Source organism: Solea solea, chromosome 14 (genome assembly GCF_958295425.1).
Source record: "Solea solea chromosome 14, fSolSol10.1, whole genome shotgun sequence".
Taxonomy (NCBI): Eukaryota; Metazoa; Chordata; class Actinopteri; order Pleuronectiformes; family Soleidae; genus Solea; species Solea solea.
In genome coordinates, this window is record NC_081147.1 from 13,609,648 (window position 1) to 13,621,714 (window position 12,067).

Consider the following 12,067-nt stretch of genomic DNA (forward strand, 5'->3'; position numbering starts at 1 on the left):
TATGAATTACCATAAGTGGTGTAAGGGCTGCATCATAACAGATTATCTTCTGACTCAATAATTTTGCGCGGTTGTATCACACCAGTCTTACTTGATCATGAACCCCCATCACTTTAGATATGAATTGTGTGTAATTATCTCCCCCAGCTCAAGCAGGCTGAGGTGTGAGTACAGCTGGACATGATTTGCTATCATAGTTCTGGCATCTAAATGCATGGGCCTGCTTTAAGTTAACATTCTTCATGCAGGATTATAAAATGCTGACTCTATGCTCTGCATACTGCACACTTCATTTGCATTTTAATCTAAACCCTATTTACATTTACTAACAATATGTCTGTGGTGAAAATTGGTGGTTAGTAGTTAAATGCATTATTCACGGTAAATAGTTTGCAGGGAGAAAAGAAAACCATAAGGCTTTTAAGCAAAGTCCCATCTTTTTTCAGACAGAAAGCAAACATATTTTTTATGTGCAAACAAGTCAGGGTCCAGTAACATTTGCTGGTGGCACCACTGCTCTAATGCCCATTTACCCCCATGTTGTAAAAGGCTAAATTAGCCTCCTCTGGTGCCAATTTAGCTGAATTAAGGAGCTTAGAAAGGTCATACTTACATTTCATTTGAACTTAATGGGAACTGCCAAAGGAAAGTCATTTTTTTTCTTATTTGCCTACATCACCACACCGACAGACACGTTCAAAATTTGATAAGACCTATTATTCAGGCATTATAGTTGATCCTACACAAGCTCTGCAGGTGACTCAAGCGAAAACCTCAGGTATCAACTGCCTGTATGGCATTTCCTCAAATTAGGCCTCCAACCCACTGTATGTTTGGCCATTGAGCTACCTCGTTAAGTTAAATAATGAATGAATTGCAGGTAATTATGAAAACTGCTCACAAGCGGGACTAATGCTTCTGCTGGTTTAATTAGAGCAGGAGCCTGCCACTCAAGGCTTTCCTCCGTGCCAATCCATAGGACAGGATCATGGATTCTCGGGCTGAGAGCGCTCAGGTTCCTCTCTGGAGCACAGTATGGTACACATCTGTCAATATTGCACAGGCTGTTAAAGGTAGCAAGTAAGAGTGCTATACTGACAATGAGCCACAGCCTAATGCCTGGTCCCGTTATCCTAGATGAGAGACAGGCAGAGCATTAACCACCTGTTTCCGAATGTGGGAGCTATTGTAGCGTAGTTAACCTGTCAAAGACAAGAGGAAAGTATTGTCATCAGCATATGCCTCGATAGCACCACAGAGAGAGCTGACAGACATTATAGACCGTTATCCATTCCACTGCCAGTGAAGGAACTGGCTGTGGTATGGCTGGACTCTCAAGTGAAATATTACATGTTGGGTGGCGGTTTGGGGCGGGGGGCGGGGGTGTGATTCAATAAACACAAATGAGTTTATTTATTTTCTGTACATGCCAACTGTGCGCAGCTGATGCTGTCAAGAGGGGTGACTGCAGCATTGACTGAAACAAGATGCCCTGCTAATAAGATTCGGAATCCTTCCTTCCATTAGAACACGTCTGTTTCCCTCCCATTATCGGCGTTGTTGTTGAGTCAGTTATCCAGCCTTTTAACCTCTAGGTAACCTGAATCTGAAGGATACAAAGTTAACAACAAAGCGCGTCGGCCAGACCGAGAGAATAAAGAGAGAGAGAGAGAGAAGTGACATTGGCCTCAACTGTCCGAATCCACCACAAAGCAATCTGTGTAATGAACGTTTTTCCCTCTGACTGTGATGACATTGTCATTTCATTCATACATCTTAGTGCAATACATCCCTCCCAAGTCTAGTCAGCCCTCCCGAGCCTGAGGGCAGAGGAGGAAGACAGTGGGGGAATAAATACAGAAAGAGATTAAGGAGTTCACCAGGGGAAAAGGAGAATATAAACTTTACATGATATGAAATAAGTTATCACACAAATTCAGTCATTTTTTTTTTAAATTATAATTATAGAATAAGCATGTTAACAAAAGAGAAAGGATTTATTATTTTTATGCTAATAGGATTCCCTTGGCACATTTGGTAGGAATTGGTTACACTCATTCAGTTTGGTGTTAAACAAATGTCTGAGCTTATGTTGTTGTTTACAGTATACTTGTTTTGAAAATATGAGCATGTGGCCCAGATAAGCCTGTAGGCTTGTGCTGCTAGCAGCCACACTTCAACTGTATGAACCAGAGTCTGCTATGAAATAAAGCAAAAGAAACTCGGGGAAAGGGAGGAGGCTGTGCTGGGGCTTGCATCACAATGAGGTGAATGACAAACTCGCTAATCTGGAGCATATAACATTTTTCATCTAATAACACTCAGAGATGTCCTTTGTAAATAGAGGATGTGGTGACGTTCAGCTGATGGAGAGGGGACAGCCGAGCTGCCGAGGCCAGGGTCATGTTCGAGTACGGTGACAATTTCTTCCGACAACCTCCCGTCATATATTTGCTCGGTCAGCACACTCTTTAAAGCAGGCACGTCGTATTTAATCAAATTACCTGCAAGAGCTGCTCCCCCTATTATTAATGTATTGTGAGAGGGGGGGGTGAGCGGAGTCAGGCTGGGTGGAGGAGCGAGGATGAGCTCCTTTTGGAACGAGTGTGTTTGTGCTCTCTGAAACGTGAACCAGAGAGAGCTGAGCTAAAAGGAGCTGATGGTGGCAATCGCCCCAGTGCTCGGCTGTGAGAGAACCAGTTTGCTTTTTCACTTGACCCTCATTAGGGAAAGTCATCTGAAGCTGGGTCTGGTGCCGCTGCTGCTGCTGCTGCTGCTGCCGCTGCCGCTGCCGCTGCTGCTGTATATAAAACAAGGGATCAGATTTGACTTTGGATGTCAAGAGTTTGAGTCTCAGAGGCTATTACGTTACACGGTGGTGGCGATGGCAGACTCTCATCCCATCGTCAATACTTAATTCCCCTGTAACAAGGAAAGGTGCTTAATTAGTTCTGGTGATGAACCATAAATGATTTATTTGTATTTTAATCATACAGCTCTAAGGTTAAAATGTCTAATCTAATCATCCATCAAAGCGGATTTTGTCTATGATGATAAATGCAGCCAGCGAAGGCACGGGCAGCAACATTGATAAGTCTGGATGCTTTTCAGTCTCTACGCCACCTCTTTCACCCTCCTGAACCCTGTGCTTTGGCCTTCAGGCTCTCAGGTGTGCAGCGTGTCTGGACAGACTATAGGGCACATGGAAGAAAGCCATGGTGACATTTTATCTGACGTTCGCTCCTGTGGGGCCTGAGCCATGCTGCTGAAGTGTCAGGCAGATTTTAGTGCAATGAAGAGAAGGGAGAAAGAGCCAAACAAACACAGACCTGGCACAATCCCCCATCGGCAAGAGGTGTAGACGTCCCTGGCGATCGCAAGAGACTAAGATGAAACAGAAAGTGAGATCTAACCTTTTTGTTGTTGCTGGAACCTAGTTATTTAGCCCTGCAAGATTAAAAGGACAAACAGCAAAGTGAAATGAAAAAAGGAACACTTCAGATGTTGTGAATGTAGGGACCCTGAGTGTAGGCAGGACTTCAATATTAATTGCATTTGAGAAAATAAAAGCAAATATTGTTATCCGTATAGATAGGGCTTGGCTACAAGTGTCTTTTGTATAGTACATGCCCTTTGTGTTACATGCAACAATACACGACGGGCACACTCCCACTATTGTAGAAGTGTTATGGTAATCATACACACTATTTCAAAAGCTTTTCATCCATTTTTCATTTCCCACTGTTCTTGAAGTGAGAGAACAGCCATGTTTCATCAACAAAGGAATATGTGAAGCCAAGCAAACCAAGTACCCTCACAAGGTGGAATATAATAAATTCGGCATCTGTAGAAAAACCAGTGGCTTCAGTTTCCTTGAACCAGAAAGGAATCCATTTGCCAATATTCACGATCGATTGGTGTCGGGTAGCACTGTTAACAAACCACACAACCGCAGATTTGCATCTTTGTGGAAGTTCCTGCTTTCCATTTAGTACGTGACACTTCAGAGACACAATATCCTGCTTTGGATATACAGTATAATGTATGAATATGCTCTTGATTAATATATATATACATATATATGTACATGTGTGTATATTATTTATTTATTTTAAACATACCTTCTACACCACTTACATGAAATTGTTTTTTCAATATTGTATGTAATACTGGAGGAAATTGAGATGCATCACAAGCTGTGTCGTTGTTGATGCATCGCCATTTCCTACAGTACATAATTGTAGCTCAAACAACAGCTACAATTATGAGTCGTATAGCTCTTAAATGGGCTTCATAAATATGAAGCCCATTTAAGGAACCTCTTACATGCATGTAGCGCTATTGTGCTAAATGTAGATATGGCGGGGTCTAATTAAATGTGGGGCACATTGAAGTCCCATCCCTTTCCTCACTGCTTTCTATAGGGTTGGTATTAACCTCCTGATTTGTTGACAGGCAGATGAAGAGATACCCACCACTGATGTTAAGCTGGAACTGGAGCAGGAGCCCCAAGAGACGCTGATAAAATCCCCAACTTAGCACTTCACTGTTCGGTACGCAGCCTAGTTCAGCGTCACGTGGCCCAGGCCGCCCTAGCCCACATCAAAGTGGACGTCTTGCACCATCCTCCTGGTGGGAAGACCGTGACGATCAGAGCAGAGAGAGGCAGAGGTCAGATGGTGAGGAAAAGGGGAGCAAGTGGATCGTAAGAAGGTGCAGGAGGTGTAAGGTGGTGATTGAGAGGTACTTTAGAAGGAATAGCTTGGGGGAAAGTGCATTGTATAGTGAAGTCATCCACTGTCAAAGTTCACTGAGGATAAGAGGGAGTTTCAAATAATACTTATTGCCTCTGATAAGCAGCAGCAGACCTTTGAAAGCAGATTTAATACTTCTTTTATGGGTGACTGACCCTTTAAAATCAGCCCTGGCACCATTAGTTAGCTGTGTATAGCTTTTGTGAACAAGGCTATAAACAACTATTGAGGACCTTTAATACCTGAACTCACTTTGTCAAAATGGCTGATCCAGCTCTTCTACGTTTTCCTCCATCGGAGAGCAAATGCATGCCATTACCACTGGCCTATACAACTGCTCCTGGTGCCATTGTTCCAGCATTTCATTAAATTGATATTGTGGGAAAATACACTGCCAGTGCCCAGTGTTTACTTCGTAAACACACCCACTGACTCTTTGCCAGTTCTCAGTGGCTAGCGTGCTGTCTGGCCGTAGACCTAGTCAGTGCACTTGGCTGATAATATGAATGGTAATGAGTGACTGGCTGCTGGGACCAAGAGCAAAAGTGCTGTCATAATTGAGTTAGATTAATTAAAGGAGCTGCACTGTATTCTTACAGATCACTGCATCTTGTTAGAGGGCCGTGCCACGGGTTGGGTCACGGGAGGGGGGAGGGGGGAGGGGGTGTGTTTGTGGCCAAAGTGTGTGTGTTTGTTACGGTGTAACCTGCAGATTGTGGGTGAGGTGGGTTGTTGTGTGAGGAACTAATTGAAATGAGAGGCGATGTGCAAGTCTCAGCCAACATGGCCGGTCCATTTGTCAGGGTGACATCACTGCACTCACACCCCATCCATCTCCACCCGGCGCCACAGAAACCGTGCTCGTCCTGGTGATTAATATCCATACCTCCCTCACTGCACTGCATACGGACCCCCCCTCCGCCTCCCCGCCCCCCCGCCCCCCACCCCCTTTGCTCAGCACTCGCCGCTTTGCACACGCACACCCACAAACAAACAAAGCTGGAAGCTCTCCTCTTCACACAGTGTCCGTGCGCACGCTCACTCTGTGCCACGGCGCTGCCACTTAGTCTTTCATACACCCATGGCCTGAGCCCAGAGCCAAACAGGTTGCATATAAACTTCCTAATTGTTCCAAACATAAATGCCCTTGCTCTTTGGTAGATCACAAAGTGATTCCCCTTGGTTCATTTTTTCACCTCCTGTTTTTTAAGTTGTTAAAGCAACCAAAAATATATATTTTTTATATCTATAATTGGGTAGCCTTAATTAATCTGCCTTCTTCTGTAATAACTTGTAAGGTATTTTGTTTTTTTTTTTGTTTTTTTTTAAAGGTTTGTCATTTGTTGTTATTTGTCATTTGTTTGTTGTTATTTCAGTGGAGATGTACCCACTAGCATTAGCATAGTCTGGGGCATTATGACAAAGGAAGGCCCATTATAATTCTGCGTTTTACAACAAAATGTTCATCATTAAATATTTTTTTTAAGCAGCTTCTACAATTTGCTATATTACTGCCCTGCCCTGCCCTTGAGAGGCTTAAACAATAAGGATAGCGATATCCTGTATGTCTACAATTGACACTGAAACGGACACAAAGTCATCTTGTCAGAACTTTCTGACTTCCTAAACTTGTCTGCTGCCCATGTGACACTGAATACCTTACTATACAGAATAGATAAATATGTATAATTAAACTGAGGTCACTCTTACAGAATTACTTACTTTGATTGTTTTTCAAGAAAAGGGAAAAAAAAAAAGCAAGCCTTTCGCAAACAAGTGTTTTCAGAGATAAGGGCTGCTAACACTGGTATTCATTGTAAAGCAGCAACATGGCATTTATTCTAAATAAACCAGTGTTAATGTTGTGGCTACTTTATCAGTGTTTCTTATTGTGAAACACCGGAAAGGCACATAATGTATAACGAGCGATGCAGACTCTTCAAACTCTTCCTTCAATGTGTTGAGCAGGATCAAAAATCATGTTTCCCAGCAAATCCTGGTTTCTTGTAAATTTTGGAGCTGTTTCCAAATCAGAACTCCACTCCACTGGCAGCGGCACAACATTTTGTAGCCAGAAATATTATACCCTTCTGAAGACAAATAAAGCGTCACTCATACAGTACACATCGCAGCACTAAACCCCATGAAAACAGATGTTTATTTAATTTGCCTCTGAGTTACAGCTAAAGTTGGCAGGTGTTTACCAATAAACAAATATAAGAAGACAGCATGCACAATATCAGGAATAAAGGCTGCAGAATGATCTTCCTGGGTTTATTTCTCCTGTTCTCTTTACAAAGGTTCATCCAAAGCTAAACTCATTACGCCCTGCTATCAGAGCTACTCCAACCCGAGGAAAAGAGGAGTTGGGCTTTTGAGATCCTCTAAATGATGACCTTTCTCTCTCCCTCTGCTCCACTGATGTGCTTTGATAAGCTGAGCTCTGATCTCTTTCGCGGTATCACAGTACATTAGTGCACACTGCTCTGTCCTCCCTGCACTGGGCGGTGCTCAACCTTCTCACCAAATGATATCACCACGACTCCATGCTTTAAATAACGTGTGCAGCTAACATTAGATCACCCTGCACGCAGTGTTGCTTCCTTCACACACAGGATGTTAGACCTGTTGTACGAATACTTCCTTTTTTTTTTAGTGCACATACAGCAGAAAAGTCAAGTAAAAGCAAATTATTGTTCATGAAGTCTCTTCTCTATGTTCCTCCGAGTGGAACCAAAGTGCTGCTTAACCTCGTTGTTGTGGCTCTTCCTCTCCCTCTGTGGGAGTGTGCAGACGTGCCTCCGCAGCAGCTGCGAGATGCAAAGCGCCTCTTAATGTAAAAGCATTTTATTGTCTTTGAGAATCCAGAGTCTGTGCCGTTCACCGAAAGAAAGATTTTTGCGAGATACACAGAAGAGAGAAAGTGATATAGCAGGGGGAAAAAATGGAGAGCGTATGCGTGGAGAACCGAGGAAGAGTGTGAGAGCACAGCGATACAGACAACATGGCAGGGAGAGAACACAGAGATGCAAAAAGGGGAGCAACAAAAATGAAAGCTGACCGCTGCTGCTGTGGTCGCTGTGTGATTGATTGAGTGGTGTTTAGATGCCAGGGGTCATGCATATGCAAACTGCTCATTTGTAGTTACTGCCAGAGCTGCTGTTCACCTGGAGCCCTTGAATAGTATTACCTGACCACCCAGACACATCATACAATCAGATTAAGCAGCTTCAAATGCACATGCAGGACAACCCATGTTTTTTTTTCATCCCAGTGTGCTGTAAGAAGACCTTTGTCAGTCTGTTAGAGAACCGGGTTTTAGGGACTATCTGATGAGTTTGTTCTTTGTGTGACGCCCATTTTCCATCTTGACACTTCGGTGTATATTTTCAGTGCAAACCACATTTTCCATTTGAGCGGCTCGGTCTGTAACCATGCAGCCCAGTATGCGCGATGCACTATCTTCATCATCGTGCACCCGCCCGCCTTTCAGTGCATCCACCTTTCAGCGCACAATACAGCAGCAGTGCCAGTTCGTGCTGCACACTCTGCATCTGTCTGTGTCATGACAGATGCAGAGTGTCTGAGACTAATACTCAAGCCAAAGCATTAAGGGCTTCTGTTAGTCATCAGTCTGTTCACATTTTCAGCAAAGAGCGGCAGTTAAGTGAGCATGTTGTCATTCAGATTGAACTCACCTGCAGTGCCATCAGTCATGCCCCTGCAACATCGTGACTGTAGCCTCCTTTACATATTGATTTATAATCAGGAATTAAAGGTTCCTTGCTTTAATTTCCTTTCACCATCTCTAGTTTGATTCTACAAGTATACCGTCTTCTTTCTTACAGAGCTAACCATTTGTTGGCGTAATGGTCAAAAAGTTTTTCACCCCTCAAGTCTTTATTTTCTCTGCCACCGGAAACAAGCATGCGGCGTTGGGTGAAAGGCCTGCAATGTTCTGGCCGCTATAAAGAGGCTTTCTTGTGCCTCCTCTCTTTCTCTGTCTCCCTTTCTTCCTCTCTTTCTCTCGCTGCTTCTCTTAGTCTCTCGCCCTTCTGCTTAGGTTAACAATGATCCAAGTGGCAGTCACCTTTATTCAGGTCCACGTCCCCACCCTGCACCCATATCTTCACCCAGCCCTTTGTTTTAGTCGTGTAACTCCACTGAAGTATTCACCCCCACCCAAAAAAAGAAAGAAAAAAAGAAAAATTTTAAAGGAAAAATTCCTTGTGGAGGACAGACCACTGGGTATGTCCCCTGCTCATCATGAGCCTGACACACAGGGCCTTTATGTGGCTGTGTGGAGGGTGGCCCCCTTTCCTTCCCTGCTTCTCATCCACACCCCAGAGGCTCCCATTCAGCCTGGGCCTGGCTGGGGGGGAAGTTGGATCTCTTTTGTAGGGAGGGACTCTTAGGGGAGGCTGTCAAGGCTGTGACTGTGTGAGCCTTTATTTCCCCAGAGAAGAGAGGGGGGGAAGAAAAGATAGAGGGAGAGGGCAAGAGGGAGACGGGGAGGGGAGCACTGAAGGAGAGTTAAGACACAGACAGCCTTGTTAACCAGCAGCCCCAAAGAGGGAGAGGATGAGAGGGGGAAAAAGATACAAGATGAAGTAAAAGGGAGAATGAATTCACCAGAAAACCCAAAAACTTTCCCTCTGTTACGTCATCAATGTTATTTCCATCTCCTCCTCTTCCTCTTCCTTCTCATTTCCTCCACACCTCCCTATCCATTCCCTCCATCTGCCCATGTGAAAGCCCTCTCTTCAGCTCAATAACAAGCTTTTGCCCTCACCCTCACCCTTCCTCGCCTCCCTCTCACCCTCTGCCATTACTTTACACGCATTCCATTATCTGGGAGACCAGGCTTAGAGAGATGTCTAGGGTCAGAGCGATCATTATCATCACCTCTTTCCGCTACAGTATGAGTTATAGGTAACCATATGGGAAACAGATATTTAAATCATAATCAATAGAGTAATATCAATGCTGAGGGACATTTCTAAAGGAAATCACTGCCGCAGCTTAGGAGGAAACAGACACGCTCGCTTTAGACTGAGATAGTGGCGTGTGCCTATATTGACAATTAACGATCCACAAATCTGAATCCACAAAATGCATTAGGTGGCGCCTTGCTCTGTGCTGTCCTCTTCGATTAGAACAAAACTCCATTCTGCTGATATTCAGGCGATTCATCTATGTGACCGACTTTGTGAAAATGAGATTTGAGCCATCGTCTTCTAGTTTCTAAACGTCAGACTCCGCTCTTCATGCACTGCTAAAGCTCCAACTCTGCAAAGAGTGGACACTGTCCACATGCTGTATACAATACATTGACCAGATCTTGTTATAGTGACGGGGCAGCGGTGCTGTGCTGCATTCACACAGTATGTTGTCTGGAAAGGTCAATGCAAGGTGACAGGTGTGACCTTACCAAGCCACAACCAAACCAACGGTCATTCCAAGTGAAACCACTACTGAATCTCTGTCTATGTTATGGAAAACAACGGCTCTTTGTGTGGCAGACATGCAGTGCATCACTGTCGAGGAAGAGCAGACACATCCTGTAATCAGTCAGGACACATACTAACATATTAGCTCATACAGCTGGTTTGCAGGGGATAAGAAACGCTCAATTCCACTCTCTAATGCATCTGACATGTGAAGGCAGGTTAGATGTTAATCTTTAGTTTCTGCCGTTTGTGGACGTGGCCTTTAACAAGTGATGCTTTTACAATCTCATTAAATATATTTTGGATTTAGTGTGTACATGATCATTGGTCCCTAACACAAATAAAGATCAGTCATATAAAAAAAAGACGGAAAGTTTTCTTTCTTGATTTCTCTCTAAACAAAATTAGATTCCACCTGTGGACATAAAATGAAGCTTGTGCCTCACGTCATTTACTGAACTGAAAAATATCCCGCGCATAATCTGTCGTTTGTTACAGAACGAACAACAGACAAGATGAGTAATGTCACAGAGAAAATCAAATCACTTCAGAATTCATTTGTATGCATTTTAATTTCAAAGTACCAGATCAACTTCAGCCGTTTACTATTTAATTATTATTTTATGTTTGTTAAATTAAATTCCAAATGGAAACTGTAATTGTGCACAGTGCGTATGCCAAAGTCGATTGGTCATATCTTTTTTCAAAGAGAATTTGCATACTGATTTGAATTCGAGCATCTTTCGAAGATGAGGGTTATATGTGATGAGCGTTTGTAATTGAAATCTTATTCTAACTCACAGCTACTCTGCATCGGCTGAATGTCCGGCGGAGCAATGCGGTCTCGCGCATAACAAGCTTGACCAAGTAGTTTAGAAGCACACAGTGCTGCAGCCCAAAATCCCAAGGTCCTGTGTAGGTGTGTGCTGTGAACTGTCACCAGCACATCACAGTTCATGGGCAGCCAAAGCCCACACAGTGCCCATCAGAAGGGGATCATCTGCTAGAGCTGGAAATCTATAACCCAATCCCCCTGGTGAGATTAGGAGAAATTTTGGTTATTCAAACCACAGATGAAGCCAAATGAGTTCACAAACTGTCATTGTTTAACACGTATGTTTCTGTAGGTCAAGAAATAAGCAGACTATAAGACTGCAGGTTATGTATAAGTGGACATAAAGAAAGACGCATGAAATGAAAAACACACTTTGGGTCCGTGCAGGAAAAACAATGGACTGCCATGAATATAGAGAATAAATTAGAATAGCTGTGTATAAAAACAATTTTGCTATCTTAATTGCTTTCCAAAGAAAATAATTTTGTTCACCTTTCCAATTAAAACATAACCAGCAGCCATATTAGATGTATTTTTAAAATGTGCCTGCAGATACTGTCGTCCACATCTCCATTTTAATGACCATTTTCGTTTCTAGATGCTAAAGAATCAACACAGCTAAACAAAAAGTCACAGCACACTCAGACGACTGAGCTGTGCTTCTTTCTGCCAGCTGGAGATCCAACTCTAATGATTTACATTTTGTCATTTAGCATTGCCTCATATTACAGTGCCAAATGGATAATGTTTATTATATCTTTTCAATTTGGCTAACACTTGCACAGAATCCCTTTTACATGCCAGTCTCCTGACATTTTGTAACCCATCTGACACACAATTGGTGAAGTGTGAACCATTTCACAAATGAGGGTTATTCTGGGAGAGTCACGTCTCCTCTCTCCCCCTCCACAGCAGCCGGCTGAGGGTTGTAAAAGCTGTTGTCCTTTAGTTATGAAAGAATATGAGGAGTAGCCGCAGGAGGAAAAGAAAAGGAAAAGCTCCTCCATTGGATCGAGTCCTCTTCTCTT

At 43.3% G+C, this 12,067-nt stretch overlaps 1 protein-coding gene across 2 annotated transcripts in view; it reads left to right on the top strand.

Moving 5' to 3' along the window:
* The window catches only part of nlgn3a (neuroligin 3a), a 114,190-nt gene that overhangs the window by 56,820 nt on the left and 45,303 nt on the right, over positions 1 to 12,067 (top strand). The window lies entirely within an intron of this gene.